The following is a 26,861-nucleotide window of genomic DNA, read 5'->3' on the forward strand; positions in this document are numbered from 1 at the left end:
AATATATATTCTTTTTTTCTGGAACTTTGTGTCTGATACTAGAACATGACTGATTGTGAGTCCACGTCCACGTGCTTTACAGGTAGGTTTATCTTGCTTCAGGAACAAAAATCTGCACGTGAGGTGTGTGTGTGTCCGATACGGGGACGACATAAAGTACTCTTGACGACTCTCTGTCATTAATTCATTCTTGAAGGATCGTGGCACCCTGACCCTTATGCCAGTGTGCCACGGTAGAAGGATTTTTCTCTCTCTTAATCGTTCGGTTGATGACGTCGTAGAACTGCTGTTAGCCCAACATATATGTATATGTCTCAGACAGACAGTTGCCACTTTTCTTTCTTGTATGTGTTCAGCATCACCCGACGCGCGCTGTCGGGCTAGGACTGACGTGAACACCTTCTATACACCCCTGGACATTTTCACAAAGAGCTTAATCTCAACAGCCCAGTCCAATTGTACACGGACTAACAGAGGAAGGCGCTCGTGTAGAAGTAAGTAAGTAAGTAAGTAATTGGTTCACAGGAAGGGAAAGGCGCAGTAACTGTCACACTTGCTCTGTGGACACCCGAACCGCGCCGTAAGGGAAGGGAGGAAGGTGGGAATGAAAGTGGAAAGAGAGAAAGAGGAGCCGTAGTGGAGGGCTACGGAGTAATTTCGACCACCTGGGGATCTTTAACGTGCGCTGACATCGCACAGCACACGGACGCCACTTCGTTTCGCCTCCATCGAAACGCAGCCGCCGCGGTCGGGTTCGAACCCGGGAACTCCGGCACAGTAGTCGGGCGTCTTACCACTGCACCACCCCGGCGGGGAGCGAAGCGTGTTTGAGCACAAGGTTCCCCCAAGCGGGTGCCACGTATTCTAAACGCCACGTGTCCAGTGAGTAGCTAAAAAATAAAAAAGAAAGAAAGCTAAATTTCTCCTCGCTCCATATGTGATATGTTTGATATCTGATCATGAGTGGCCTGCAATTTTGACGAGAGTGACAAGTTAGTTTCTCAGGAGATACAATTGACCAGCCAGTGCGCGAATTCTTTGAGAAGCGAAATTCTCCGCAGAGGAGGGAACTGTTTCAGCTTTGTTTCGGTAGTCTCTAAAATAAATAAATAAATAAATAAAATATATATCTTGATTCCAGAAAATTCGAAGGATCTTGCTGACTGGTTGAATGTTTTTTATGTTTATTTTTAAGATATGGGCATCAGAGGCGTAGCCAAAAACATTTTTCGGCGGTTGTTAAACGTCAGCAAACGAAAAAAAAAAAGTGGGCAAAAAATAGTCCAGAAGGAGAGTGGATGAAGGAGGGGGGCACTAATTTTTTTTTTTTTTTTTTTTTGGGGGGGGGGTCTCCTTTTTCTTACATAATTATTGTTTCAGCAATAAACCTTCGCACAGTAGCCAGCACCCGTGTATGTGTCTCTTTCTTGGTCCTGTGTTTTGCGCTGTTTAAATTGTGCAAAGGTTCTAACCCTCCGACAACTACCACACAAGGGCCCATTGTACAAGCAAACATATGTGAAATAAGTGAATGTGACCTCTTTAGTGCGAGCGCATTAAATGTATCAAGCAAGCAATGTGATTGGTCCATCTTTGTGCATGCTGAGATCCATTCGGCGTAGTAAATGCTAACCATGCCGGACAGGCTTTGATGTGGCGCTTTGAAGTTCTTGAAGTGTTGAGACGTATATACAACAGCGTCCACACAGTATCGATACTCGCAGTGTTACGCGACGAGCTGCTGTTAATTTCACACAAGCCACCTACATAACTGCTTCGGATAGCTCCAGATAAAGCATGAGCAATGTCGGGCGTACCCAATCGCGTGCCGTTCTCTGGCGGAGCGAGGTCGCCCGGGGGGCAGCTGCGCGAGCACGGGCCAGCTTAAATGATTGGCATCGTCTAACAAGGGCGCGCATCGTCGTCAAGCACGTAACGATGAGACGCCGGAGGACGGAGAGCAGATCCAGGGCACCCCTGTCGGGCCGCTAACAAGGCGTCCTGCACGTCTCCCATTAGGGCTCTCTCTACCCCCGGGACATATACACTTGATCGGCCTGGAGCGCCGTCAACGTTTTTTCGATGCCTCCATCTCATACATAGATGTCCACGCCTATTCTGCACGTGCCCGCGTACGCATTTTCCGTGCCACTGTGTGGTGGCGTTTTCCTGAGCGCGAACGGTAAGGATTTTGTATTCAGCCTTGTAGACCCACACACACACACACACACACACACACACACACACACACACACACACACACACACACACACACACACACACACACACACACACACACACACACACACACACACACACACACACACACACACACACACACACACACACACACACACACACACACACACACACACACACACACACACACACACACACACACACACACACACACACACACACACACACACACACACACACACACACACACACACACACACACACACACACACACACACACACACACACACACACACACACACACACACACACACACACACACACACACACACACACACACACACACACACACACACACACACACACACACACACACACACACACACACACACACACACACACACACACACACACACACACACACACACACACACACACACACACACACACACACACACACACACACACACACACACACACACACACACACACACACACACACACACACACACACACACACACACACACACACACACACACACACACACACACACACACACACACACACACACACACACACACACACACACACACACACACACACACACACACACACACACACACACACACACACACACACACACACACACACACACACACACACACACACACACACACACACACACACACACACACACACACACACACACACACACACACACACACACACACACACACACACACACACACACACACACACACACACACACACACACACACACACACACACACACACACACACACACACACACACACACACACACACACACACACACACACACACACACACACACACACACACACACACACACACACACACACACACACACACACACACACACACACACACACACACACACACACACACACACACACACACACACACACACACACACACACACACACACACACACACACACACACACACACACACGATCACAGTGAGCAATACGTCGAAGTGTTCATATGCACTCGAGAGTGAGCCAGCGTGGCGCCCTTGCCGTGCTTGGTTTAGACACACTGATGACGGCGGACAACACATCGCTCCAGCTTAATGCAACTATGTTCGGGGCATAAGGAAGGAAGTGACGTATACTGCCGCAATTTTCAAGCGGGCAACTTTTCGAACCGTGCGAAGAATAAAACCTACACACAACACTCAGAGGCATAAAAGGCTGGCAGAACTGGAGCGACTAATCACGAAGTTATGTGCGTTTAAATACTGAGGGATTTCGTATTAGTACTGCCATTATGTGGCTTTCTGATAGCTTACAGCGCGTTGCACAAATATTTTGTACACTGCGTGCGTCAGTGAGTGTAATTTTGCTTTAAGTGGAAATGTACTTTGAGTCACCTGATGAGATAGCTATTGAAATGAAGTCTCCAGCATCAGCATCTTTTGTAATTTGCTGGTGCAACTAATTTGTACCTAACAACATCGGCAAAGAGTGCGGAATTTAATTTTGGACTTTTGAGGCTCGCGTAAGAAATATTCATATCCAGTGAGGGGAATGGAAGAATCATTTGCGTAGCCGTCGCGGCCTGGTATTTGAAATAAATGTAATATATATATATATATATATATATATATATATATATATATATATATACACACAAGTGAAAAATTGCTTCATACTGTTTCCAAGTAAACTTGGAAACTATTAAGCAATTTTTCACTTGTAGCAACCAAGTACGGCTATTTACTTATGCTATATATATATATATATATATATATATATATATATATATATATATATATATATATATATATATATATATATACACACATAGTCTAAGCGATCAGCGGGGCGAAAAGAGACTTCCTTATGTTCAGCAGCTGCAGCATCGCCGTAAGCTCAAAAGCAGTCCCAAATGATTTTCTGATACGCGAAAGGTTGCCCAAGAAATGAAGTTGAGCAGGCAGCCAAAAGCGCCTTAAGGCAATAAAGCCGTTCTCGTAAGCGTAATGACGATACCTGTCGCGATCAGCGAATCTGGGATTCGAAAGAAACGCCGGGGAGGCGAAGACATAATTTACTCGTAAAAAGGAAGGAAAACGGCAGGACGCTTCTCCGTATAAAATGAGCGACTGAGCTCTGTAGCTTATCAAAAGTGAGCGCTCACCTAACGACGCAGAAACGACGTGCTCGTCTAATTAAGGACGCCTGCCTGTCGAGAGCTGGGAACAAGTGGTATGGCTGGGATATTTGTTCCCCCCCCCCCTTTTTTTTTTACTTAGTTGTTGAAGAACAGTCTTGGCATTCCAGCTTTTGTGCAAGGGTGTCCTAATTGACAAGCAACCTATGCGTGTAGTATACGCACTTGTTACAGAGCATGGACTTGCCGTTTATGCACGCTGCCACGCCGCTAATTGTATGCGCGGCGTTAACAAGAGTTGCTGCAACCAGAAAAGATTCCAATCAGGCAACAAAAAAAAAAAAAAGTGTTCAACATGACCGGAAGCGAACGCAATGCCGTGCTCTCGACCGGCCAGCACGGGTCGCAGTACAAGTAGCTAAGACTCCGCAGTTATTACGAAGAGCTCGCCCTCGTATTGTCGCTGTTCTCCATGCACTGTAGCAGGAGCATGGTGTGCACATGCATTTGCATGCACTATACATCTGCCGGTAGACTATTTTGTTTGCGTCGAGACTATTCCGCGCCTCGCTTTTGTTTTTCAGCAGCCCTCTTCGAGAACAGATCGAAACGAGCAATTACGAGTAATGACGGGGCAAAGGAAACTATGGGAGTATGTATAGAGAGCTTAGAGATGGGCTCAAAAACAGTGAGATGGGTCGGGCGATGCCTGAGGATGAGCCGATGATAGCTCCGCTGTTTCTTTTCGCCATAGTACGCGGCCACGTGCAGTAGGAAAGCTTGCTCGTTTTCTTTTCGTTTTCTGTTTTTCTGCTTCTACTCGCTCGTTATAGTTCAGCGTCGTTGGCTTGTTATCTTTCCGTTGTCCAATGATCGCTGCCGGCGACCGACGAGAGGCGCTTTGCTCTCGCTGCTCTGCGGGCCCTCCTCCTTGGGCTTCTCTGCAGTACACAGCGTTGTGACACGGGTGTGCTCCCAATTAGGCTCGCACGAGCCGTGTAGGCGTCATCGTTCGCGGAAGTTTCGTTTCGAGTGATCTCTGCACAGAGTGTTTGCTCTTCCAGTATACATAAAAGTGAAAGCTTGTGTCTGACTAGCGGAAAGGCCAAGATGAAAGTATTAGCAAATCGATTCCACTTTTCCCTCGATCAGATATTTCTCTTTCCTTCGGAAGGCGGCGCGCTCCTCGACCGTACTCTCCGTGCAGCGTAAGCAAACACGGCTGACAAACAGACCACACGTGCGAGCAAGGTATCAATATGCATGAATTATATTGCTTCTTCCCTGAGGCTCGTTCGTTCTGTATACCAAATTGCGCATATTGCGAAAGAGCGTAAAAAGATATCGGTTCATTATCGCAGCACATTGGTATGCCCGATTGATTTATAGGAAGGGAAAGGCGCGGTAACTGTCTTACTTGTTTTCTGTGGACACCACAACCGCGCCGTAAGGGAAGGGAGGAAAGTGGAAAGAGAGATAGGCGCCATAGTGGAGCGCTACGATGTAATTTCGACCACCTGGGGATCTTTAACGTCTGTCAATACTCGTATGAGCAGGTGCGCGGAGGAAGGGGGAATGAAAGTGAATAGAGAGAAAGAGGAGCCATATTGGAGAACTGCGAAATAATTTCGACCACCCATGGGATTCTTCAACCTGCACTGACATCGTACAGCACACGGATGCCTCTCCGTTTCACTTCCACCGAAACGCAGCCGCCGTCAGAGCGTAAAAAGCGGCGCATAGCAGCAGGAAAGAGAGAATGAGCGTAAGAAGGCTAAGAGAGCAGCGGAGACGCCCGAACAGATAGGCGAACGGCTTGCCAAACGGTGATGCCAGATGGAGCCTATCGAAGAGTTCAGTTAACGGGAATCAACAGAAGAGAATGTGAAGGCACGTCGTGTGACATGATCACTCCATTAGAGGCTACATCAGCTGCGGCGATGGCTCAGCGGCCGCAGGGGCGGCGTGAGACGCAGCTCTGCGCTGCGGACGAAGCGTTGCCACGCCGAGCGTTAGGCTTCGCTCGGTTGCTTCGTGGCGGGTCAAAGATGAGGTCCTAGTCAACCGGCGGTCGGTCGGATGAAGGCAAATAAGGTGTCAGGTGAACCCTTACACCTTCACGGGCTTGCTCACAAAAATGGGTGAGTATCCGAGGCGAAATATGAAAGCCAGGCGCTGAAAAATCTGGATCCCATGCCTGCTCGGAACGCGTGCGAACGTACCTCGCATGGATATGCCCATCACTTCAGAAGGTTGGGCACGCTGGTATGGGTTCATACTTAACCAGCCAAAAGACGAGACACAGCAAAGATGAGGACAGGACAAGGCTGGACTAGCAACCGATATACCGCACGCATTAATGAATGCCAGTTCATCATTATCAACAGTGATGCAGTCTTGCACACACCTTAGAAGTCCGTCCTGCGGCAAAGAATAATATAAGTCCTCCACATCAATGCTCATTGCAGAGCACCTACCCGGATTTCTGTCCATTAAAAATTCTAGCACCTTAGAAGAACTCGGAATCAAAAATGGGTCCTTAACTTTTAACATCTTCAGATGCCTCTTCAAAAACCCCGAAATCTCGTACTGCCATGCTCGACGTTCCGAAACAATGGTCCTGAAAGGTATAAGTATGAACCCATACCAACGTGCCCAGTCGTCAACCTTGTTGAATTTCGTCACCATGTCCCCCTGCCTCGACTTCCACAAGAAGACTAACAAGATCGTGTTCCGCCCCGGCGGCGGCCTCGACCTCCGCACCACTACCAATGGTGCCCTCCTGACCTCACTTTGTGCCATCGCCAAAGTTGACTATGCCACCGCCCGTGCCAAGGATCGCGTACGTATCAACCCATACAACAACTCATTCACTGTCAGTTCACCTTCAGACCAACGCACCCGGTTATATGTCCGAACCTCTGAGTTGCGTCTCGCAACCAATTCGTACCCCTTGCGCGCTTATGTTGCCGATCCTGACAACGCTCTCTGCGGCGTAATCTACAACGCCGTGGATAAACAGAGCCAAGAGGAGATCATAGCAGAACTTCAAGCTATGAACCCCACCTACGCCATTGCCGATGCAAGACGTACGCCGTCCATCCTGATCACCTTCGTCGGCACAAAAGAACTACCCGGTATTCAACTGCGGCCTTTTTATCTGCCACCCTTTCCGCCGCAAGGCCGAAGTCTGCACCAATTGTTGGAGCTACGGCCATCGCTCCGACGTATGCACCCAGCCCAGATCCGGACGCTGCACTCGCTGCGGAGCCGTGCACGAGATTCGAGACTACACACCTAAATGCATCTTGTGCCAAGGCACACATGTCACGGGATCCCACCCGTGTGGACTTCGCGAGGACCGGTCCCTCTCCAAACAACTCCAGCCTCAAAATCACATCTCACCTTGAAATTATATGGCTCATTTGCCGCACTGCATCGATAACAACATTAATTGGCGTCTGCTATCGACCGCCACATAACAGCCCTGACTTCCCTCGTGAGTTTAACAGTGTTTTGCTGCAATTAACGACTAAGTATCCCAGCGCACGAATTATTCTTTTCGGGGATCTTAACTACCCATCTATAAACTGGCACCAACCTGATGTTACCGTTTCTCAAGAGCCTCGTGAATTTGTCGACGTATGTCTCAATTTCAATCTTTCACAGCTAATAACTGAGCCAACACGCATCAAAAAGACTTCACAAAACATTCTTGATCTTATTCTAACTAGTCATCCTGAGACCTTAGCTTCTATTACTTACTTGAGGGAAGTCATTGACCATAAAGTTATTCAAGCCTCATTTAATATTACTCCCGTTCAAAGGCAAGTGTCAAAAAAAAAAAACAATAAAGCTTTACGATAAGGCCGACTACGCAGCAGTAAATAATGAATTAAACTCCCTCTTCTCCACATTTGAACTTCACTACCATCAGCGTACAGTCGACGAGAACTGATTAATCTTCAAACGCACAATTAGTAATCTAACGAGCAGATATATTCCAAAGTGGACAATCAAATCTGATTCACAAAATCCTTGGTTCAACAAAACACTCAAAAGACTAAAAAATAAAAAACAGCGGCTGTACCGTTCAGCAAAACTTAAATCCAGCCCTTCCGCGTGGGAGAAATACTACAGCGCAGAAGAGGCGTACTTGTCAGCAGTGGAAAGCGCGAAATATTTCTTTCTTCACAACGACTTACCCAAAATGATAACAAGTAACCCGAGAAAATTTTGGAACGTGATAAATCCCCAGCAATCGCACGACATCACCCTTACTGATGATAACGGCGACACTGTCAGTGATACTCAGTGTGCCGATATATTCAATACTGCCTTTTCATCAGTATTCACGATATAACCTGAAGAACCACTCTCTTCGCTACCCCCCATTACTGAACTGGCAATGCCAACCATCACTTTCCATCCAAATGGCATTTCGTGCGCAATTGACAAATTAAAAATTTCATCGTCAGCTGGAATCGACGAAATTAACACAAAGTTTCTCAAAAACACTAAAGACATTTCTTCCAAATTTTTATGCTTGTTGTTTTCTCAGTCACTCGCCAAAGGTGTCATCCCAGAAGCCTGGAAGATGGGGAAGGTCGTTCCTGCTTTCAAATCAGGTAACAGAGACTCTCCACTCAACTATCGCCCCATTTCCCTTACTTGCATCCCTTGTAAACTCATGGAACACGTCATCTACTCTCAGATAATGCAGCACTTAGATTTTATAATTTTTTTCACTCCATCCCAACATGGATTTAGAAAAGGCCTATCATGCGAGACGCAGCTTGCCATATTTCTTCACGACCCTCATTCCAACCTTGATGCTAACTTACAAACTGACGCCATCTTTTTAGACTTTGTCAAAGCATTCGATAAGGTACCTCATCAACGACTACTCTTAAAACTTTCCACGTTAAACTTAGATCGAGAAATTATTGTATGGATAAAAGAATTCCTTACGAATCGTTCACAGTCCGTTACTATTAACAACTACTCCTCTAACAGTCTACCGGTAACATCGGGCGTCCCTCAGGGAACTGTCCTTGGCCCCCTCCTATTCCTAATTTATATTAATGATCTGCCACAAAATTTGTCATGTCATATGTCCGTCTATTCGCCGACGATTGCGTTATTTATGTCCCAGTTTCTAATACCGCTGATGAAGAATCCCTCCAGGACAATCTTAACCCATTCAGTCATGGTGCAATCATTGGTTGATGACACTTAATCCCAATAAGTACAAGCTCATGTCTTTTCATCGTCGTCGCAACCCGCATTTCTTTCCTTATAAGATTTCTGGCTCTCCTATCGAACTTGTCGAGTCCTATACTTACCTCGGCATTACTATCAGCAATGATTTATCATGGCGTGAGCACGTGTCAAAGCTAATATAATCTGCAAATAAAAAACTAGGCTTTCTTAAACGTCATCTTCACGACGCCCCTCAAAATGTAAAGCTACTTGCTTATAAAGCATTGATCAGACCAAAACTTGAGTATGCATCCGCAATTTGGAATCCACAGCAAGCATACCTCATTGATTCATTAGAAGCCGTGCAAAACAGAGCCGCCCGTTTCATTCATCGTTCATACTCATCCTATGTTTCATCTCTAAAGCTACAGTCTCAATTACGCAGTCTTTCCCTCCGTCGCCGCATTTCTAGCCTGTGCCTATTTCACAAATTTTATTAGCCATACATCTGCGCACCACCACCACGCACTTCTCAACGCATTGGTCATCCGCTGAAAGTTTCCCGCCAGCGTGCCCGTACGACTACATTTTCCAAGTCATTTTTCCCCAGCGACTGGAACGACCTTCCCCATGAAATTGCAGCCATAACCTGCCCAACAACTTTCCTAGATAAAGTTACATCCCACCTGTCATCATGAAATAAATGTTTTGCTTTCTCATGCTAACCCCACCCCTTATGTAAAACCCCCATCAAGGGGGTCTTTAAGGAAAATAAAATGAAATGAAATGAAAGTCAACGTCATCCACCCCACCGCAATCAAAACCCTCCACCGAAGACTCCCGCCCATCTAGACCACGCCAGCGGTCCAACTCCCAGACCCGCCAAGAACGCAGCCCCCGCCGCCGCTCCGTCTCTTTTCCGCCACTGCCGAGCCAAGACACCCCAACGACTTCTTCCCAGGTGAGCCGGCCTTTGCAGCCTCCCAAAAAAGAAGAGCTCAAAACTCAAGCCGCTGCCCAAAACAGGATTACCCTGCTAAAACAACAGCTGCAGGCGTTGTTAGGGCACCCCCAACTCCCCACCCCTTCTCCACAGTGCCCCCCACCACCTGTCACTCCAAAGCCCCCGCCGCCCCTTCCCGCCCCCATGTCCATCTCCTCCAATGCTTCCTCCCGCACCACCTCCCCTTCCCGCAGCCCTCCACAAAGGAGGTCCACCAACCAGCCCACATCCACCCCGGAGGTGGAAGCCGTCATCCGCCACACAGCCTCGTTTCTTGATGCCCATGAACAACGCCTCATGGTCGCAATTCCTGCCCTGCGTACCGACACGCAGAAATGGACGGAACAAATTAACGAACGCGTAGCCAGAATTGAGGCCCGCCAGAGGGCCCACGAAGCTGAACTTGCCCAGACGACCCTAATGGTGTCATCCCTCCTCCCCTCCTCCTCATCTCCCAATCCCCCTGCACCAGCAGGGGCACCCAGGCTTCGTGATGGCCCTCACCCCTCACGCCTTAATTTCTGGCAGTGGAACTGCCGTGGTTTCCGCGGAAAGCGGAACGCGCTGCAGCTCCACCTCCAGAACACCCCTCCTTCCGACCTCCCCGCTTTCATCGCCCTCCAAGAAACTTTCTCTCCAGTTAAGCTGCGCGACTTCACTGCTTTCCACCCTCCTTCCGCATCCCCCCCGAACATTGCCACTCTGGTTCACCGCAACTACACGACAATAGAGCATCCTCTCGACGTTCCAGAGTGCACGCACCTTTTCCTAGAACTCCTCTCCCGGCGGCGACAGGATGCCAGTCTCTTTGTTCTTAATGTCTACAGCCCTCCTCGCGCACCTTAAGCTCCTCTCCTCCTCCTTCTAGGCAAAGCCCTTTCTCGCGCACATCGCAACGCGCTCCTCATTCTTGGGGATTTCAATGCACATCACGTCAGCTGGGGTTATCCCGGAAACTGTAGGAAAGGTCTCGCGCTGTCGACATTCGTCCAGAACGAACAGTTATCCGTCCTTAATGATTTTTCTGACCCAACCCGCATCGGCTCCAGCGTCCAACGCAACACAAATCCGGACCTTTCCATCTGCAAAAACATCTTGGATGCAGCGTGGACGAACACCTGGGTCTTTCTCGGCAGCGACCACTATATCCTGTCCATCTCTTTCTCTCTTCCTACCCTATTCTCCCGCCAGCGTCTGAGCCAGGTAGTCGACGGGGATCGGTTCCGCCAATCACGGCAACATGCCCCCACCTCCATCTCAGACCTTTCTCAATGGACTGCCACCTTGCTCAAAGATGTTTCGGTTTGGTTTGTGGGGTTTTAACGTCCCAAAGCAACTCAGGCTATGAGAGACGCCGTAGTGGAGGACTCCGAAAATTTCGATCACCTGGGGTTCTTTAACGTGCACTGACAACGCACAGCACACGGGCGCCTTGCTTTTCGCCTCCATCGAAAAGCGGCCGCCGAGGCCGGGATTCGATCCCGCGTCCTTGGGAACAGTAGTCGAGCGCAGTAACCACTGAGCCAACCCGGCGGGGGTCAAAGATGTTTCATCCGCCACCTCTATCGTCCCTTCCCCTCCTCACTCCTCCACGGCTGACAGCCGCCTCCTTCCCCTAAGGGAGGCGCATCATTTCCTGCACCGCCGCTGACTTTCACAAAAACACAACCGCTCACTACGCCTCCGCCTTGCCCGCTTGGGTATGGAAATTCAGGAGCACTGCTCATACCTCACCAGGCAGCAGTGGGGCAGACCTGCGACCGCATGGCCGGTAACCTCGGGCTGAGGGATACGTGGGCGCTCCTACGTGTCCTCCTTGACCCGTCGCATACCAAATCCACGCAACGCAGGGATGGACGCGCATCCTACAATCCTCACCGCTATCCGATTCCGATTTCCTTCTTGCACTCCGAGATCGCTATCTCTGCACTTCCCCTCCGTCCCCCCTCCCTTCCTACATCGGCCCCATTAATTCTGCGCTTGACGCAGATATCACTTTGGGGGAGGTTTCTGCAGCGCTACATAAGGTCCGCACCACTTCCGCACCAGGAGAAGACTAAATTTCTAACAAGGCCCTCCGTAACCTGGACACATCATCCATAGAGGCCATTACGGACCTCTTTAATAAACATTGGCACGAAGGCACTCTGCCTTTTAAGTGGACCCATGCTAAGGTAACCTTCATCCCCAAGCCCGGCAAACCCATAGACATTCAAAATCTCCGTCCTATTTCCCTCACCTCTTGTCTCGGTAAGCTCTTTGAGCACGTCATTCTAGACCGCTTGCAAAGCTTCCTCAAGGACAACCATCTTTTTGGTTGGTTGGTTGGTTGGTTCATAGGAAGGGAAAGGCGCAGTATCTGTCACACTTGCTCTGTGGACACCTGAACCGCGCCGTAAGGGAAGGGATGGAGGTGGGAGTGAAAGTGGATAGAGAGAAAGGGGGGCCGTAGTGGAGGGCTACGGAGTAATTTCGACCACCTGGGGACCTTTAACGTGCGCTGACATCACACAGCACACGGACGCCACTTCGTTTCACCTCCATCGAAACGCAGCCGCCGAGGCCGGGATTCGATCCCGGGAACAATCATCTTTTCCCCGATTCGATGTTCGGCTTTCGCCCATCCTTCTCTACACAGGATGTCATGCTCCAGCTCTCCGAAGAGGTCCTTCACCCTCTTCACGCCAAGCGCACTCGCGCTACAGTGGCTAGTACTCGCGCGATCATGGCACTGGACTTGACGAAAGCATTTGACAATGTCTTCCATACCGCCATCCTAGATGCCCTTTCTACCCTTAACGTGGGTTCCCCGATCCATGCTTACATCAAGGCTTTCTTGCCCATCGCACGGCTGAGATCTCATTCGGCACCCTCTCCTCTCCCGCTTTCCCTCTTGGAAATCGAGGTACCCCCCAGGGTTCTTTTCTCTCTCCCCTTCTCTTCAACACCACCCTTTTCTCTATGGCACGTGCTCTAGCTACCATTCCTAACCTCTCCCATGCTTTCTACGCTGATGATATCACCCTCTGGGTGACTACCGGCAATCTTGGAGAGATGGAAGCCGCTCTCCAGGCGGGCGCTAAAACGGTCGCAGGTTATACTCGCACGGTCGGGCTAGCTTATTCCCCGTCCAAGTCGGAGCTCCTGCTCCTCCTGGCTCGAGGCATAGTTCCAACCTCATCTCCTAACCTTAACGTAACTATCGACGGACATCGCATCCCTTCTGTCTCTTGCATCCGTATTCTCGGTCTCTTTCTCCAATCCAATGTCAAACAAACTACTGTCCTTTCCCGCCTTACTACCACCGTCCAGCAGACGGTACGGCAGATCCGACGGGTCGCTAACCGACACTACGGCATGCGCGAGCACGACCTCCGTCGTCTTGTTCAGGCCTTTGTACTAAGCCTCCTTGTATACTCCCTCCCCTACCTCTTTCTGTCTCGTGCCGAGGAAGACAAGGTCGACTGTCTCATCCGCCAAACCTATAAGTCGGCTCTCGGGCTTCCCACTTCCACCCCCACTTCTCGTCTACTGGCGATGGGCGTCCACAATACTCTTTCAGAACTTGTGGAGGCCCATCGCGTGGCACAACTCGATCGTTTATCTCGCACCACCCCTGGCAGAGCCCTTCTTACTTCCCTTCGCTTGACCCCTGTCTCCCCTGTCTGTGTCCCATCCCTTGCGCAGCTCCCTCTTCTCCGTGCTCACTGTCAAGCCCCTTCCCAAGAACATGCACCCTGAGCATCATGCCGCTCGCCGATCTGCCCGCGCCTCCACCCTCTGGTGCCAGTACGGTGCACGGTCTGACGCCGTGTATGTTTATGCGGCACCCTACCTCTCGCATCCCGCCTATCCCCTGGCCACTGTTTCTAATACACAAACCCCCATCTCCGTCGCCACTATCCATGCTCTCACTTCCACTGCCGCAGAGGAAGCAGCCATCGCCCTCACCATTGCCAGCACACCAGCCCTTTTCATATTTAGCGACTCTAAAACCGCAGTCCGCAACTTTGCAAAGGGTAGAATCTCTTCCTCTGCGCTCAATATCCTTAAGCACTCCTCCTCCCCCCCCCCTCCTTCACGATCTATCCAACTCTTTTGGGTTCCGGCTCACGCGGGGCACCCTGGAAATGAGGCGGCAAATTCTATCGCTCGCGAGATGACCGACCGAGCTGGCCCCATCCACCCCGGGATGGACACGCGTGACTCCCTCCTCACCTTCAATGGCATCACCCTCCACTATCGCAACTCCCGATTATCCCTCCCTCCCCCTCACAAGTCCCTATCTAAAATCAAACAGAATACGTGGCGCTATTTACAGGCCCACACTTTCCTCTCCCCTGCACGCCTTGCCCTTATTAACCACGGTGCCTTCTCGCCCCAATGCACGCTTTGCAGCTCTCCCCGAGCAGACTATGCTCACATTCTTTACTCTTGTCCGGCGCACTTTCCCCCCGTCTCCTGGCAAATAAACAGCCTGCAGCTGTGGGAGGCTGCTTTGGCCAGCTCGGAGCCGCATATTCAACAGCGGCTTACGACCTGGGCAGCAGAAGTCGCCGCCAGGCGTGACGACCAGCAGCCGGAAGGCCACCCACGGAACGGCGGCAACATAATTTTTTTGGCCTTCACTTAATAAAGTTTGTACCACCACCTCCATTAGAGTTTCCTATCATCTGCGACCTGGACGTTTGAAGCAGACTTAGTGAACAATTCGCTTAGACACGTGTAGTGTGAGCGAGAGACGGTGGCACCAAAGTGTACGGCCAAAATTGAGCTCTTTTTAGAGACAGGATCAATTCCTGAACGCACAGAAGTCCGGGTACTGCGGCTCTTCATTCATCAACATAGACGGTCGGACACTACCTGGGCGAAACTCCGTAAGGTGGGGGACCAGGTGGGCCGCATGGGCCGCATGGGCCGCATGGTCCGCATGGTCCGCCGGGTTTCTAACAAACGTGGGGGGTTGTGGTGCAAAGACGCCTTGCGGCTGGCGCATGCATTCGTGACCAGTCGAATCTTGTATTCGACTCCTTACCTCCACCTTCGGAAACAAGACAAGGATGCACTCGAAGTCGTCCTGCGCAAAATTTTTAAGAAAGCCCTCGATCTCCCCGTGAACACCTCCAACCAGCGTCTATTGGGCCTGGGCATGGTGAATACGTTCCGGGAGATCCGAGAGGCTCACTTAACCAACCAATACACACGTCTTTCTAAGACACTGTCGGGTCGCCGCCTCCTTACCTGGCTACACATCCAACATACCACCCTTATGGAAGATCGTGTACGCCTCCCTTTCGAGTGGAGATGCGCCCTCCACGTACGCCCTCTTCCTAAAAACATGACACGTGAAGACCACAATGGCCGGCGCCTGGCGCGGGCGGAAGCCCTGGGCCGCCATTACGGGTCGAAACCCGGCACTTACTACGTGGACGCCTCCGGCCCCCATCATGGGGGATGGTACACGGCCGCAGTGGTCCACCAGTCCAAAACTGTTAACGGGCTTACATTTCGCGTCCATGACATAACCCACGCGGAGGAGATCGCCATTGCGCTGGCAGCCACCCACACTGATTCTAAAACAATTATCTCCGACTCGCGAGGTGCCTGTCGGAACGTCGAGCAAGGCTGGGCGCCATACTTAGCCTACCGACTACTTCAAAATTGCACCTACACCGGGGACCCCGCTTACCGGAATATAGTATGGGCTTCTGCTCATATGGGTCTCGAGGGGAATGAGACAGCCGACGCCGCCGCCCGCGCGCTCTCTTTCCGGGCTTCCCATCTCGACCCCCTAGATCAGGATCTCGAATTCGAACCCGCGTATTCTTTTAAAGACATTGTTCTTTTTTATCAATCTTGTCATAGCCTTTACCCTCGCCCGAGTAAATGTCTATCTAAGACGGAGGAGCGGCTTCTACTCCGTCTTTATACCAACACTCTGCTGTGCCCGGCAGCACTAAAACATTTTAATCCCTCCTTCACGGGCAGTTGTCCGCACTGTGCGGAGAAGTCTTCGGACATCTACCACATGGTGTGGGCTTGCCCATCCAACCCAGCTGTTCCTCCTCACCCCAACCACACTCGGGAGGACTGGGAGGCGACCCTGCTTGGCTGCTATGACCTGCAGGCCCAAAAGGCCTTGGTCGAGCGCGCCCGGGCAGCGGCCGACGCCACTGGGGTCCCGTACTAGGGACCCCACCCAGTATCTGTAAGGGCTGGATGTTCATAGTTCCGGCCGATGCATACATCCACCTCTTTTGGATCAATAAACGTTTGTTGCCACCACCACCACCACCACCGAATTGACTTGGCACCGGTGAGTAGTTCAATGTATGAGACTGCGTTTGGAGACTCTACCAAATCGAAATACTGTATAGACAAAATTGAGACCGCTGCATGCTACTTCACAGATCATTGGGCAGTCTTCGTCTCTATCAAGCAAAATGAATAAAAGTTGTGTACACCCAATGTCAATTAATTGCTAAATATACATGGCCACATGAGCTCAGCCAGGGAAACTTAGTACCTCTCGCTACGTATATTCTGGCATAGCCGAGCTAATATATAATAATTAGTTCACATGAAAGGAAAGGCGCAGCATCTGTCACTCTAGTTCTGTGGACACCTGAACCGCGCCGTAAAGGAAGGGAGGAAGGTGGGAGTGAAAGTGGATAGAGAGTAAGCGGAGCCGTAGTGGAAAGCTACGGAGTAATTTCAACCACTTGGGGAATCTTTAATATGCGCTGACATCGCACAACACGCGGGTGCTTCTTCGTTCCGCCTCCATCGAAACGCAGCCTTTGGCGGTCGGAGTCGAACCCGGGAACTCCAGCACAGCGCAGGGATTCGAGCTAAGCTATTTTTCTACAGGGCATTTTCCCCATTTCACTCTACCTTCCTCTCTTCCCTAATTGCGCGATTCAGGTGTCCACAGATACAAGCGTAACAGATTCTGCGCCTTTCGTTTCCTGCGAACCAATTATTATTACTAGCTATGGAGGCGGACGCCATACGCCAGTAGCGAGCTGAAGACGCTCGGTACCGAGTGAGGGAGGCAGATATAATAATTGGTTCTCAGGAAGGGAAAGGCGCCGTATCTGTCACACTTGCTCTGTGGACACCTGAACCGCGCCGTAAGGGGAGGGAGGAAGGTTGGAATGCAAGTGGAACGAGAGAAAGTGGAGCCGTAGTGGAGGGCTACGGAGTAATTTCGACCACCATGGGGATTTTTAACGTGCGCTGACATCGCACAGCAGACGGACGCCTCTTCGTTTCGTCTCCATCGAAACGCAGCCGCCGCGGTCGGATTCGAACCCGGGAACTCCGGCACAGTAGTCGGACGTCTTACCACTGCACCACCTTGGCGGGGCAGGGAGGAGGATGCCAAGCGGTAAAAACGGTCTGAAGACGCTGAGTGCCGAACGAGGGAGGCGGACGCCATGCACCAAAAGCAGTCTAGGCGGTGTTGGCTGAAGACGCTGAGTGCCGAGCGAGGGAGGTGGACGCCATGCGCCAAAGGCGGGCTGAAGACGCTGAGTGCCGAGCGAGGGAGGTGGCCGCCATGCGCCAAAGGCGGGCTGAAGACGCTGAGTGCCGAGCGAGGGAGGTGGACACCATGCGTCAAAAGCGGGATGAATTGCTGCGCTTGAGGGAGAGGTGGTTAAGGGTGGCTGTTCCTGGCCCTACGGGGCTGGGACTGGTAGGTCAACGCCGCCTGCGGCGGGGGCTCGCCTGCCGCCGAATTTTTATCGGTTGCAGGCCGTCATTGCACCCGCCACCGCTTCGGTGGTGGACGAAGGCTCTTGCGACGCGCGTCTTTCTCCCCTCTTTTTCTTTCTTTTTTATTTTCTCTTCTATCCGCACGAGGCAGCGGAAGTGACTCAGCTACAGAGCTAGTAGCAGGCCCATGCATTTTCTTTTCCTTCTTCCTACAGTCCCAACAACAACAACAAGGGCTCCGCTGAAGACGCTGAGTACCAAGCGAAGGAGGTGGACACCATGCGCCGAGAGCGGGCTGAAGGGCTCCGGCTGAAGACGCTGAGTACCGAGCGAGGGAGGTGGACGCCATGCGCCAGAAGCGGGCTAGCTGAAGACGCTCAGTACCGAGTGAGGGAGGCGGATGCAAGCGGCAAAAACGGACTTAAGATGATTGCTACCGAGCGGTACTTTCGTCCAGCACCGCACTCCGAATGTTCGATGCATCCCTTCTTGTTGTCATTTCCACTGACGCTTCTGACTGCGGGTTTGGAACGGTTCTACAACAGGTGGATGGACATGAACTGCACACTGTCGCCTTCGCGTCACGAGTGCTTTCGCCAGCAGAAAGGAAATATTCAGTTTGAGAACACGAAGCACTCGCATGTGTTTGGGCTTGCGAGCGGTGGCATATTTACCTGTGGAGACGCCATTTCATGCTGCTGACTGACCACCAAGCCTTGATTACATTGCTTTCAACTCGAGGAGCAGAAAGGCGTCCCTTGCGTATAGCACGGGGGGCAGAGCGCCTCCTACGGTACAACTATACAGTCAAGTATTGTAAGGGATCAAATAACTGTGTAGCGGACGCACTTTCACGCCTCCCCGCGTTACCTGCGCAGGAAAAAGGAATTTGCTAGACGAAGTGGTATCGGTTCTCCAAATCCATTGCATTACGAGAGGACAGTTTGAGCAGGCCCAGTCGAATGGTAGCGTGCTGCAACAAAGCAAGGCCTATATTCAATCATTGTGGCCGGCACACAAATTCTTACCGGAGGAGCTTCAACCATTCTTCAGAGTACGCGACGAACTTTCAGTGGTGGACAATTTGATCTTGCGTGGCGAACGTCTCGTGGTTCCCGCATCACTTACGTCCCAAGTGATTGTCGCTGGCTACGAAGGCTATCCCGGAGTGGTGCGAACGAAAGCACGATTGCGAGAGAAATTTTGGTGGCCAGGCATGGACAGGCACGTCAAACTAGCGATCCAAAGATGCAGCATATTCCACGGGCAAAAGCACCAATATGACGGCTACACCATTGAAACCAGTCCCGTTACCAGAACAAACGTGGCTGAAGCTTGGAATGGACATTGTCGGCCTATTTGAGAGAGCGCCGCACGATTGCGGATATGCAGTTATGTTGGTAGATTACTATTCAAAGTGGCTCGAAGTACACTTCTGCAGCGAAACCACAACCCTCACAGTAACCAATAAAATAATAATAATGATAACCAACTTCTTAGTATCGGTGTTTGCGCGTGAAGGCTACCCGGAAGAAATTGTTTGCGACAATGGGCCGCATTTTTCTTCTCGGGAGTTTGAAACTTTTCTGAAGGATCGAGATATCCGCTTGAGACATTCATCTGTGTACTACCTGCAAACAAGCGGCCAAGTAGAACGCTTTAACAGAGTTTTTAAAAGCTTCGTTGAGCAGCGTCCCAATTGCGCCAGGCGGTAACAGAATACCTGGGCGTCTACTTTGCATGCCGCACGCCGCAACTGAAAATGCCCCAGCCTTTCTCCTGTACGGACGGTTGAAAATAACTCAGCTGGATGTGGTCGGGCACCCATCAGCCACATTCTTTTCTGACCATGGTTCGGAGCTCCGTCACCTACGCGAGCGGGTGAAGCAAAATCAACTGTACAGTAAAATATTCACGGACGCTCGAAGGGCCGCAAGAGAAACCGGGGTGGATGTGGGCGACCACGTCCGAATCAAGAAACCCACAATTTCCTTTTAAGGTGACCTGGAATTCAGCTGCCCAAGAAAAGTGATCAGCAAGAAGGAACCATATCATCTTTGCGCCTGGATGACGGCAAAACGTGGAATGCGTCGAAGTTGTCAAAGACCGCTGCATGTCCCACTTCTGACCCCGACCCCCATCTCATCAGGCTATGGAGGCGCCTCAAAAAGCTTTTCCGAACAGCCAGACTGCACCCCCGCAACCTCCAATTGCATACCTCCCATTCAAAGTTGCCAGATGATATCGTGGCATATTATGCTACGCCTGAGAATTCTCGATGGAACACCCTGTGCAACAATCTTGACACGGCGATCCATAAAAAAATCAACCTGGAGTCTTTTCGAAACCTCCTTCGTACCAACCCGGCCCCTGCCCCGACTCTCGCTAAAGCCCTCCACAAAGTATCCCGATGAGGTTTTCATAACCCTTGTAGATCTTTATCTTCCACCCCCTCTGTCCCCTTTTTACTCTGAATACACAGGCTGTTTGTGACGGCAAAACGATGGAAAGAATGGCGCTCACTAGGCTTAGTCGGCATTTGGAGGCTTCCAACTCGCTCCCTCATACGCTCATTGATTTTCGCCCAAGCGTATCTGCACAGGACCTTTTCCCCATACTTCAGCATACTTTCTTTACCTGTGGCAGCTCTCAGCTTCACGCCCTGGTCACAGTCGATGTCGCAAGGCATTCGATTGCATCTCCCATAACCATATTCTTACCTGCCTTTCCTGCACCGACTGCGGCTCCCGCATGTATACATTCGAGCTTTTCTTTCTAATCGCGAGGCCCGTTTCCGAGCATTGAACTTCACTTCTACATCCCACCGTTTCACCCGCGGTACCCCGCAGAGTGCCGTTCTTTCACCCACCCTTTTTAATATCGCCATGGCTCCTCTCGCGGTTCAGTTATCGTCTATTGCTGATCTTCAGCCCTTTTTTTTTACGCCGACGACATCACACTGTGCTGATCGCGCGGAGGAGGAGGAATCAACATTTATTATGCCCGAAATAATTCGGTGGTGCATGCTTGCACCAGACTGGGTGATTCCCTAGTTGCGGGACCCATATGTTCCCAGCAGCTCCTGGCCCCTGTCCGTCAGTGCGAGCTGGATGGATAGGGCGGGACTGGATAACAAGGTCTCCCATCGCTCAAGGGGTTGGGGATTGGAGTTATTGGCGGGAAGGGGAGGAGAGTGGGGGGGGGGGGGGCGGAGGTCTTGAGTTTTGTGCATTCTGCCAAACGAGTCTCCTGGTCACGTTCAATTGACACCATTCAGCAAGGATTGGATATCATTTCTTGTTTTCTTGACCATGCAGGCCTGTCTCCCGCGCCCGAGAAGTCAGACCTCCTACTTTTGACTCACTCTGCTTATCAGCGAGCTCACAACTCACTGATCTCCCTTACCTTGGGCGGCTCCCCAATCCCCAAAGTTTCTAAATGTCGCGTTCTTGGCATGCCTCTGCATGCCGCCAAAGATGTCCTGGCTCTCCATGCGGCTGTTACTACCTGTCAGTCTGTTACCCATTTACTTCGCCGAGTTGTGAGACGGTCATCTGGCCTGAGGGAATCTCACGCCTGTCGACTGGCCCACCACGACGTCTCTTAACAAATTTCTTTACTTTATACCATATGCTTCGTTCACCCAGAGCCAGCTAAACATACTTGCAATAGCTCTTCACGGCCTTTATAAAGCCGCTCTTTGTCTTCCCATAACCACTCCGCCAATAAGCTTTATGCCACCGGGCTTTTTCATCCTCTTCGCAGTCTCCTTTCCCTTCACCGCGACCGACAGATAGCTTGCCTCTTCAGCACAGTTCATGGACGCTGACTACTCAACCAGGCTAACATTTTCCCCATCCAGTCAGTCCCTCTGCCAACTCCTGCCCCTCCGGAGGCTATTAACCTCCGTATACTTCCTCTTCAAGCTAATATGTCGCCGGTCCTGCATGCTGGCCGCCGACATGCTGCTGTTTCTCATTCGCCCTTCAATACACATGCATGGAGTCGCTTACACGGATGCCTCTTATGTGGCTCCTCATGGGTCCGGAAGCCAGGTCCTCGTTCATCCTCGTCAATCTACCCCTGTCACTCACACTAGCGGCACCTTTTTCCACCCTCCGAATATTATCTCGCTTGAGGTCCTCTCCATCATTCATGCCATTCAAAGTTTCCATTCTCTCCAACCTGTGCCTCAGTATATTATGTACATTGACTCCCAGGCTGCTATCCGTGCCAATCAATCTAAAAGTCTCACCCATTACCTGTCCACGGAAGTCGAGGCCGCACTTGTTGCATTGCAGCCCCGCCCCGTCTTCCTCCGATGGATCCCTGGACACTCGAGGATTGACAGCAATGAGCTGGCGAACCAGCTCTCCCGTGAAACTCCTACCCGGGCACTGTTCATCCCCTGGCCAAGATCCTTGGAGGGCGGTTCGAGGCTGTCTCTTCGCGCCACCATCAGAGAATATTACAATGCTGCTCGCTTAGGCCGCAAGCTCTACCCCGACCCTAATCCTAATCTCTCCGTATTTGAGACTCACATCCTTCGGTAGATCCAGCTGAATACGCTCGTAACCCCTGCGCGGCTATATCTATACAAATTCCGCCACGATCCTTCATTCCCCAACTGCCCTTCCTGTTATGCCAGCCTTTCTCACTGCCTATCATCCTACCCGGTTGCATTGCAATCGGGTTTTTCCCACGCCCTCTCATACTCCCTCCCATACTATCTGGACCTGGGTGAACTGGCTTGGTGCTGAGCGTGAGTATGAACAGCGCCTGCTCGTCCACAGACCATCGATGTATTAGGCGCCTGAACTTGCGCTTCAATAAAGTCTTCTACTACTACTAGAACGGAGAAATAGACGATCCACATATAAAAAGAGCCCTCATTGTTCGAAAGTCTGTATATGTGTCGTCTATTTCTCCATTAGCGCGTGTCCTGTGTCGTCTTCTCTCGAGTGTGTGTCTTCCTGTGCGCTATTACCTTTCGTCAAGTTGCCACGGATTGGTTGAAGAGTTTGGATCTGCGACTGATTCTTACTGATAAGACGGGAGAGTTTTCGGTCATACAAAGAGATGATTACCAAGGCGAAGGAAAGGATACTAAAAACGATTGAGTCGAAAATAAAGATCTCTAGGGGACCTTTGCTATGCTCGAAGCAAGCTACTGTTCCAAGAGGTTGGCAAGGAAGCATTTACCAAGGAGATTATGGAATGCAAGAAGTTGACGCTAACACCATTCTTTGCTGTTAAGACCCACAGGGAGGGAAACCCGTCCCGAGTCATCGTTGAGGACCGTTCCGCATGGAAGCACTGCGTAGCTTCATTTCTTCAGAAATACATGAATTGTCTCCCAGTTGAAGACCCGTTGTTGATGAGGAATTCAGATGTGCTGATTAATACCTTGAATGGGCTGCACCTATAAGGTGTTTCTCTGTTGACGCGAAATATCTGTTTTACAACATCCCACAGTGGATGGCTATCCTCGCTGTTGAAGCAATTGATGCTTCCTGTGCAGTGAAGTTTAAAAATGAAAGTGGAATGCGGACTGGCCATTTTCTTTAGGTCTGCAGATGCTATACCTCCGGCCCTTGTATGTTGTTGAACGTGAAAGAAGTGTTAATTCTGGAGCAGAAAGATGGAAATTGCATAGGATCTTCAATCGCTCCTATATTGAGTGATATATTTCTTGCCAAGGGTGATATGACACTTTTTAATCATAAGAAGGAAGTTTGAGTTTCTAAGGCATTCCGATATGTAGATGTTTATTTTTTTGTTTGCCTGCCGCATGGAGAATATAGAGAGCAAAGTTGAGAGCATTGTGGCACTATTCCCTAATGCAAGTCCGGACCTTGAGTTTACGTTTGAGCTACCAGAGAATGCACAGATCCAGTACTTGGATATAAGACTGGTGCTTCACGAAGATCATACGTGTTGGTTTTACAGGACACGAGGGGCAAAATGCCTTCTTCCTTACCACTCAGGTCATCCAAAGTTGGTCAAGAGGGCGCTTGCTATCTCGTGTTTATGGCAGGCATTGGTCAAGTCCTGTCCCTACTTGACTGACGAGAATGTCAACCTACATATTTAGAGGTTGTATAGAACTGGATATCTGAAGAGCCGTTTGATATCTGCGGCTGAAAGCAGTTTAAATAACATGCGACCTCGAGCAAGAGAGAGTAAAGAGAGTGAAAAGAGGAGACAGGTTGTAGTCCTGCCCTACGTATACGTGGCATCTCACATCGTCTTAAGAAGATCGCGAGCCGATTTGATATTAGGGTCGTGCTATCTGCCCCGAACAATTTGTGCAGAAGAGTCTGTGCAGGAAGGTGAACGGAGCACGTGAGCCCAAGGAAGGAGCTGCGCGCCGCATAAGGAGCACTTCGTTAACTGCCGCGAAGATGTGTACAAGATTCCTTTGACAAGTGGGGAGGTGCATGTGGAGGAGACAGGCTAAGAGAGGCGACCCATTTCTCTCGTTGTGGAAAGGCTGGCACTCAACAGGACTCAATGGGTAAACATTGTGTACGTAGCCAGTTTCACGGAAACCAAGGTGCTCGGGCAAAATGCACTTTGAAAAGAGAGATTATTGAAGCATTTAAGATGATTTCGGGTAAAAAAGGGGAATGCGTGAGTGTTCTGTCTGTGGCGCACAGCAGGAAGGAATTGCTACTGCTTCGTTTGGACAACAGGACAAGAAGATGCGCAATTTGCCATTATTTTCGTTTTTATTTTTTCTTCAAAATGTTTCTTCACTTTTTGCCTGAATTTTCAGTTTTCTTCTTCTTATTGTACCCTTACGTCTTTTTGTCATGTTTTCTTCTTCTTCATACCACAAATAGCTACTTGGTAGTCTGCGCATCATCGGTGTGAACGTCTTGCTGTAATCTCTTGTGCGTGTGCGCGCGTGCGTGTGCGCGCGTGCGTGTGCGCGTGCGTGTGCGCGCGTGTGTTGGTTAGTGACTATGCAGCGCCAGAAGTCTTCAGATTCATCTAACCAACTAGCCCAAGTACTACTGAGCTTTGTCAAAGATGCCAAGAGCGCCTGCTGCCCTTTACACGTAGGATGAAAGGAACTGCACAGCTACTGAAGGCAAGTCCCCGACTACAAGTGAGGGTCGTACTCCGGAAGCGACCGCCAGTACTTCAGCTGTTGCTGCAAAACAGTCGACCATGGCACTATAGCCACTTGAAGTGAGCCCGAGCTGATCCCAGTCGACGGTGGTTCCCCTAAAACAACGCATGGTACAGCCACCAAGAAGTAGGCAACCTCCAGAACGATACGGCTACCAAGCGTAGGGTTGTACTGCTGTGAATAAGAGCAGGTGAGATCCTTCGCAAGTGTTATACGCATGGTATAATTGAGAATTCAAAGGACAAACATCTAGATGGCTTTGCTTTTGTTTTGTTGTTTTTGTGGTTTTATTTTATTTATTTTTTTTTTTTGCGTTTTGTAACAACGTATAGTATAAGCACGCTGTTCTTACTGTAAATAGAATTTTGTATATATGCATTAACCTACTGCTCTACTAATACATGTACTTTTGTTTTTGTAAGAAAGGGAATATGTTGTATATTTGGTTTTGGTTTTGATTTGACGATCACCGTCGCTAGTGGGACCAGTGTCGCCTTTGTATAAAAACATGCGTATCCTTGAATAAAGGGAAGTTAATATGTTTGTTGCACGGCCGGCGCGGCCGCTTCTCATTCATCGGCGGCACACGCCGATACAACAGTGGTGTAAACTTTATTGGCCTTAAAATGCATGTGGGGGGCAAAGCCACCGTCATGGCCTAAGAGAGGGGCCCGCGCAACGGGTCTTCCCTTACAAATGGTGCGCCAGCCTGTTAGTGGCACTGGCGATCGTGAGTCGCTGATCTTGTAGCGATGAGCTCGACATGAGCTGTTCCCAGTAAGCAAGACGCCACCTCTGGGGAGGGATAATGTGGGTATGTGGAACAGGTGAGTTATACACGAAGGAAATCTTCTGGTTTGCCGCATACTCGGCAGGAGGCGGAGAAAAGGTCGGGGGAAAATCCGTGCATGACTATCGGGTATGGGAGTGTACGAATTTGTAACCGCCGCCAGAAAGTTGATTGCATGTTCGATAGCGATGGGTGAGGAGGTACGTATATCTGTCTATTGGTGCGATAGTATTCAAGAATGTCTCTGAAGTTTAGCAGACACTCCCCATCGACGGAGGCGACGTGGTGCTCGTCAATGTCTCGTCTTACATGCGTCGCCATCCATTTCTCGCATTCGTCTTTTCTGCGCATTCTTCGCATGATTCGCGTGCGACAGCCATTTCCGCTACCGGGCGCGACGGGCGACTGAAGCTTCCTCCATATCGAAGGGAATGACGAAACCGTCCAGCAAGAAAATCTTTCATTGCTTTGCCTTTCTTTCTAGTAAGATGAATGGCTCGATCACTTTGCGGCGAAAGTTGTGTGCTTTAGGCTAGCGCTAAGTGCAGACGGGCGGTGATAACGTTCAGCACAAACAATACACAAATTTTGCTTACCGGAGACATAATATTACTGATGTATACCCGATCGGGACGCCTGTCCCTCAAAAAAAA

The 26,861-nt window shown here is 50.3% G+C and overlaps 1 pseudogene; it reads left to right on the forward strand.

Moving 5' to 3' along the window:
- The window catches only part of LOC146185014 (uncharacterized), a 57,142-nt pseudogene extending 36,620 nt beyond the window's left edge, over window positions 1-20,522 (forward strand).
- Window positions 20,523-26,861: the final 6,339 nt, after the last annotated feature.

This window comes from Amblyomma maculatum, chromosome 6 (assembly GCF_055883805.1).
Source record: "Amblyomma maculatum isolate TAMU_Amacu chromosome 6, ASM5588380v1, whole genome shotgun sequence".
Lineage (NCBI taxonomy): Eukaryota > Metazoa > Arthropoda > Arachnida > Ixodida > Ixodidae > Amblyomma > Amblyomma maculatum.